General features: G+C 44.6%; 1 non-coding gene across 1 annotated transcript; it reads left to right on the top strand.

Moving 5' to 3' along the window:
* Window positions 1-4,872: 4,872 nt before the first annotated feature.
* On the top strand, window positions 4,873-4,945 carry Trnak-cuu (transfer RNA lysine (anticodon CUU)). The gene has a single exon. It is a non-coding gene; the product is annotated as a tRNA-Lys (tRNA).
* Window positions 4,946-6,534: the final 1,589 nt, after the last annotated feature.

The raw sequence follows: 6,534 nt of genomic DNA, 5'->3' as shown, positions 1-6,534 counted from the left end.
CAGTGTTACCCTCACTCCCATGAGCTCTAACTCTCTCTGCTTCGGCCCTCAAGACACTCTTTCAGGGTCGGCTCGGTTACTGATCGGGAATACAAACACGAGGTATCTCTTAACTATCGGTCGTTTATTGTGGGTACTTACAATATTCGTGTAGGTGTGTGTGTGAGTGTGGACGGTGGCCGGCCGGCGTGGGGATCTCTGCTGCGACGGTGACTTCGTAGGGTGGGAGCTGACGACGGGCGGTGGAGCAATGCCGGGACTGCGACGTAGCAGCGACGGGGACGTCGGATCGGGCGAGTTACCACGCGGTCGATCGGGCTTTGGGTGCTACGACCTCGCTGGCGAAGACCTCAAGGCGGCAAGTGACGGAGAGGGCGGAATGGACGCTCGGCCTTTCCTGCTGGTTTCTGACCACGTCTTCTCCTTCGGTGGTACTCATCCGACACCAGATGGGACTCGCTGTTCACGCAAAGATGCGTTTGCTTTTGGCACGGGGTGGGCACGTGCTCAGCAGCCCTTCGATCCACACTATACAGCGGGTGGATTAATTGAGGGAAAACCGCCTCAATTTTGGTAGTTAATACCAATGGGTCCTGATTCTTCAGCAATCAGCTTAGGAGTAACTTCTCCACTTCTGATATACTTTAGGCTTATATGACAACTTTCACTAAATGTTATCTTCACCTTAAACTTTACTTTTAGCACTTGTTAACTGCTTGGTGGTTGGCGTGGAAAAGATCGGTTCTTTCCGATTGGACCGGTAGCTGACCCCAAATTTCCCTTTCCCATTCCATGTCCCAAATGTCCCATTTTCCTTTTGATCTTGGATTGCATTTCTGGGGAAGTGGGGTAAGGGTTAATACGGATCGGTGGTGCATGTGAAAATTCGTCTTTGATTTCTATTCTGTGCGATATCAACGAAGTGGTATCGAGCACTTCCCCCTCCACTGATCCTTTATATAGTCCCTTCACTTCCTCCAGTCTTTGCATCTGTTCATCACTCAATTCGTCCTGCTCATGCTGCTCATCTTGACTCTCACTTGCGATCGTGTCAAGTTCGTAAAGCTCTGATGATTTGAGAAACGTGAGTTGTAGTCTGAAAGCTTTCCAAAAATCTTCGTAGCCCAATATTAACCTACGGTTCAATTTGGGAGCAATCAAGGCCGGGATTATATGGCATTCTTGATTGTAAGTAATTGGTAAATTAACATACCCTTCTATCTCAATTCCTGCTCCTGATGCGGTCTTAATTGTCACCTCTGAGGGATAAACTTTAAGACCAAGTTCTTTAATTAATTTGCGAGACCCTATGCCAAGTACGGTCCGCTGTGCTCCGCTATCTAGGAGCCCCAAAATCTCTTTTCCTAGTATGTTTACCTTGATGAATGGTCTGGCGTCTCCTACGACCCTAACGAAAATTTCTTCAACAGTTTCTTCAGTCTCATATTCCTCTACAGAAACTGGCTCGAAGCCATTCTGTCGCAGGTTTGTGTAAATATCGTCGAGGCTAGGAGGGTTTGATTGGATAGCTTCGGCTTCCTCCTCTAGGCCGAGCTCTCCTCGTTTTTTGGGCAATATGGGCAGGTTTTCGTGAGCACATCGGGGAACCCACAGATACGACAAAACTTTCGTCGGTCTTGGGAGCATTCCCCATAGTGATGGCCTTGTCTACGACAGTTGTAGCAAATGCCGATAGCCGGTCGTTTGTATTGGTCGACAAGCTCTTGCAAGTTTTTCGATGGTTCTCCCTTCAGTTTGAGCTCAACCTCCTGTCTACTATGACCCTTATTGCTCTGTTTGGATTCACTTCCAGATTTAAGTGTACTTTGTTCGGTTCTGGGTCTTTCCGATTTAGTTTGTGATTTGCTGCTTTTACTCGGTTGATTAGAACTGGCGATTTCGCTCACCTGACTGGTACGGGATCGCGTGGGATTTTCAAATGGCTTTTGGAAATTAGCCCAATTGTTTTCATCCACAACTCTGCCAAAACGTTTGAGTTTCGACAGCGATCTGATATTGGCTCCTGTCATGGCATTTTTGTAGTCAAAACGCATGTTTCGCCACACTATATCGAATTTTCGTCTCTCCGAAATAGGACGAGTCATCGATTGAAACAATTTGAGAATATCGTGGAAAAAATCCACAAATTTCTCCCCTCTAGCCTGTTTTCGATTCGTGGCTTGAATCTCCAACTGGAAATCGAGATCTGGAGGGAGAAATTCTCGCTTCAGCTCTGATTTCAATTGAGACCACGTTCTGAAATCTCTATTTTCTAGCCCTTCGATTAGCCAGTCTTTTGCTCTCCCAGAAAATAAATGGATTGCTCCCCTGAAAAGTTCTCGGTCCGAAATATCTTCTGCCTTACTCCTCATCTTCACTTCCTTCAGAAACTCTCCTAATTTACGACCATTATCTTTGCCGTCATACTTCAATCTCCAGTCTGAAATTGGAACTCTTTTCAGAGGCTTTTTCGACCCTCTTCTTTGCCTGCTCTTCTTCCTACCGTGTCTTGTATCTGAGCTCTCGGAAGTATAACTGCTTTCCGAAGCCGAAATTGGTGAGTCTGAACTTCGAGTAGTAGAGTCCTCAAGGGACTCAGTAGAGAAACTAATTTTCCTACTTCTTTTATGACGGGCACCCGATGAGTGCTTCTTTCGGTTTTTCTTTGCCAGCTACTTTACCCTTCGATTATTTCCCTGTTCTGATTCGTGACCTGTGCTATCTTCAGACAAACTATCCGAGCTACTTTTTGCATTCGAAATGTTGGATTCCATAAAGCGCTCAGCTTTGGCTAGTTTTAAATTCATGTCACTGTCCCTGTTCTGAGTTCCGTGCTCACTTGAAGCACCTACTTCTTCTACCGGTTTTGGAAATTCCAGTTTAACCATTCCTGGCTCAGTCTTCATCTTTTCATTCAGCGTAAGAAGAAGCTTCTCGAGCCGTCGTTTTCTTTCAACGTTCTGCTCAGCTTCCTTGATTCTTTGCTTTTCCAGTTCAATTTCCTTTTCCCTGCGCGTTTTCTCTTCTTCGGTAGTTTGGATAACAAAACTTTTGAAGTGCTGAATTAGATCAGCAGCTCCAGTATTATCCCCTTTCTCATATTCTGATAATTTCTTCAATATAGCTTCCGACTTTTTCATAGATTTATCCAATTCCTTTTCCTTCTTCATTACACTTTCATCAACTCCTCCTACAGCTTCATCTTGACTCAAAGCCGAATCGAGATTTTTAGCGCTGGTTGACTCATTCAGTACATCAATTTCATTTCTGAGATCTTCCAAAGCTTCGTTCACGTCTTGTTCCAAATCATGTGGTTCGCCGCAACATTTTCCAGCTTGATCATTCGGATCAGGGAAAAACATTTGCAGCAAGGCTACGGCATACTTGCTAATTTCCAAAATTTCATTCGAATGCTTCTGAGATTGCGAAACTCGGGATAGTAGAAATGCCCTAACTCTGTAATGCACCAAGCGTGTTTTGAGTTTCTCACGCTGGCGAGCGTCGGTTTTTTGGTTCTCCAACAAACCACCAATTACTTTTAATTTTGATTTGATAATCGAAATTTCCTCAGCAGTATCCCTCCACGTTGGAGAATGGATCACAGCTACATTGTCCATATCTCTCTCGGCTCTCATTCGGTCCTTTAGTTTACGTCTCTTTATGCTCTCATGCTCATCTAAACCGTAGAAAATGTTACGAATTAGTAACTCATGCTCAACCTCGTCAATAGACAGATGCGAAACATTCATCTGCTTATACAACGATTGCAACTCCATCTCTAACGATGTTCTTTTACACGTAATCCAAGCAAAATCAATCGTCCAGCACAAACGATGTATATTTCAAAAATTCCTAGAGATTGTTCAATTCTGAAACCACGTGTTTCACTGCAGGGTAGAATCAAGACCCATTAATCAAAAATCCGTTGCAAATCTAACGGTCTCAACGATGACAAAAAAAAACCGAGATTTGGTAATTTATTATTCTAGGTGAATGCTTTTGCGAGTGTTCGCGCACTAGTAAGTAGAAACGAATTGAAAAAAAAAAGATCTAATCAAACTTTCAAGCGGATAATGAAACGCTATCAGCACCTTCACTTTCGAAATCAGCCTTCACAGATCGAGAATTCCTATAGCTTTGACCCTATCTCACTCCAGTTCACTCGTCTTGCATCCCAGATCAGTTTTATCAGTTAGTTGGGCGCCATTTGTGCTTTGCACGCGTGGGGGAAGTGCTCGATACCACTTCGTTGATATCGCACAGAATAGAAATCAAAGACGAATTTTCACATGCACCACCGATCCGTATTAACCCTTACCCCACTTCCCCAGAAATGCAATCCAAGATCAAAAGGAAAATGGGACATTTGGGACATGGAATGGGAAAGGGAAATTTGGGGTCAGCTACCGGTCCAATCGGAAAGAACCGATCTTTTCCACGCCAACCACCAAGCAGTTAACAAGTGCTAAAAGTAAAGTTTAAGGTGAAGATAACATTTAGTGAAAGTTGTCATATAAGCCTAAAGTATATCAGAAGTGGAGAAGTTACTCCTAAGCTGATTGCTGAAGAATCAGGACCCATTGGTATTAACTACCAAAATTGAGGCGGTTTTCCCTCAATTAATCCACCCGCTGTATAGTGTGGATCGAAGGGCTGCTGAGCACGTGCCCACCCCGTGCCAAAAGCAAACGCATCTTTGCGTGAACAGCGAGTCCCATCTGGTGTCGGATGAGTACCACCGAAGGAGAAGACGTGGTCAGAAACCAGCAGGAAAGGCCGAGCGTCCATTCCGCCCTCTCCGTCACTTGCCGCCTTGAGGTCTTCGCCAGCGAGGTCGTAGCACCCAAAGCCCGATCGACCGCGTGGTAACTCGCCCGGCTAGCTCAGTCGGTAGAGCATGAGACTCTTAATCTCAGGGTCGTGGGTTCGGGCCCCACGTTGGGCGCCATTTGTTACCCTCACTCCCATGAGCTCTAACTCTCTCTGCTTCGGCCCTCAAGACACTCTTTCAGGGTCGGCTCGGTTACTGATCGGGAATACAAACACGAGGTATCTCTTAACTATCGGTCGTTTATTGTGGGTACTTACAATATTCGTGTAGGTGTGTGTGTGAGTGTGGACGGTGGCCGGCCGGCGTGGGGATCTCTTTTTCGGTTAGACTCATTTATCAGTTATATTTCAACGACGCTGATTACCCTCGACAAAAACTACAAAGACTACTTTGACAGTGTTTCTCATTTAAAAATTTTGGCCATCCCAAATTTCATCGCTGTGCCAGCTATATGAGCCGTCTGAACTTAATTTGCTCACTTTTATCTTCTGACCTTGACTTTGACCTGGATGTGACTTTGACCTGAGCGATGAACCTATTCTATGACGTAATCAGCTATTGAACTTGGTGGTTTTTATTGTCTATTTTCTTATCTAATATGTACAAGTTAAGTAGTAAGTTGAAAGTTATTTACAAGAACAAATTTATCATTCTGGAATCCCCGGCTTCAAATCAGCTGCCGAAAAGATTCCCAAATTTTTGCCAGACTCATCTTCGAGCTCATATGAGCTCGTACCCCGTCTTGAGATTATTCGACACGGAATATAGGCGGGTCCCAATTTCGCGTTGAAACTTTCTCCTGCTACCGATTGAGCAAAACTTTTGCGGTAGACTTTTTGTCCTACGGCATAAACGGGTGCGGATTTGCGATGTCGCAAATTGTAGTTATTCGTACTCTTATCGTGAGCTTTCTTCAAATTTTGGATGACTGAATCGTAAACCTTCTGGTCTATGTTCAACCGTTGCTCCTGCCTCTCATTCTCTGAAATGTCCCTGGTGTCGACATCTAGTCGATGTTCTTCTCCTCTAGCAATAATTTCATGGCCAAATAAAATTCGGTAGGGTGAGAACCCGGTAGATGAGTGGACCGTGTTGTTCAAAGTATGTTCAACTTCGGATATTTTCGTATCCCAAGTTTTCTGGTCTTGTTTCACATATGTGCGGATACATGAATTGATTGTCCTGTTTAATCGTTCAACAGGGTTGGCCTGGCTATGATGCCGCGCGTTGGCCCAGTGAACAACCCCATAGCGCTCAAGGAAACTCTTGAAGTCCTTGCTGAGAAAAGTGCTAGCATTATCGCTTATGAGGATTTCGGGCACAGAGTACCTACGAAACCAGAACTCTTCCATAGTTTTAATAACCAAGTCGGTACTAATTTTCCTCATCGGAAATAAAAGTGTCCACTTCGAAAACAAATCCATTAACACCAGTAAGTGACTGTTTCCAGATTTGCTTCGTGGTAGTGATTGTATAAAGTCGATGGCGAGGATTTGGAAAGGCTTTGTACAGATCCTCTGCCTTCCCATCTCCGGATGCTGGGAGACATTCGAGGGCTTACATACTTTACATGTCTCGCAGCATCCGGAGATGGGAAGGCAGAGGATCTGTACAAAGCCTTTCCAAATCCTCGCCATCGACTTTATACAATCACTACCACGAAGCAAATCTGGAAACAGTCACTTACTGGTGTTAATGGATTT

Source organism: Aedes albopictus, chromosome 3 (genome assembly GCF_035046485.1).
Source record: "Aedes albopictus strain Foshan chromosome 3, AalbF5, whole genome shotgun sequence".
NCBI classification, from domain to species: domain Eukaryota; kingdom Metazoa; phylum Arthropoda; class Insecta; order Diptera; family Culicidae; genus Aedes; species Aedes albopictus.
This window is presented reverse-complemented; position numbering and strand designations above follow the sequence as displayed.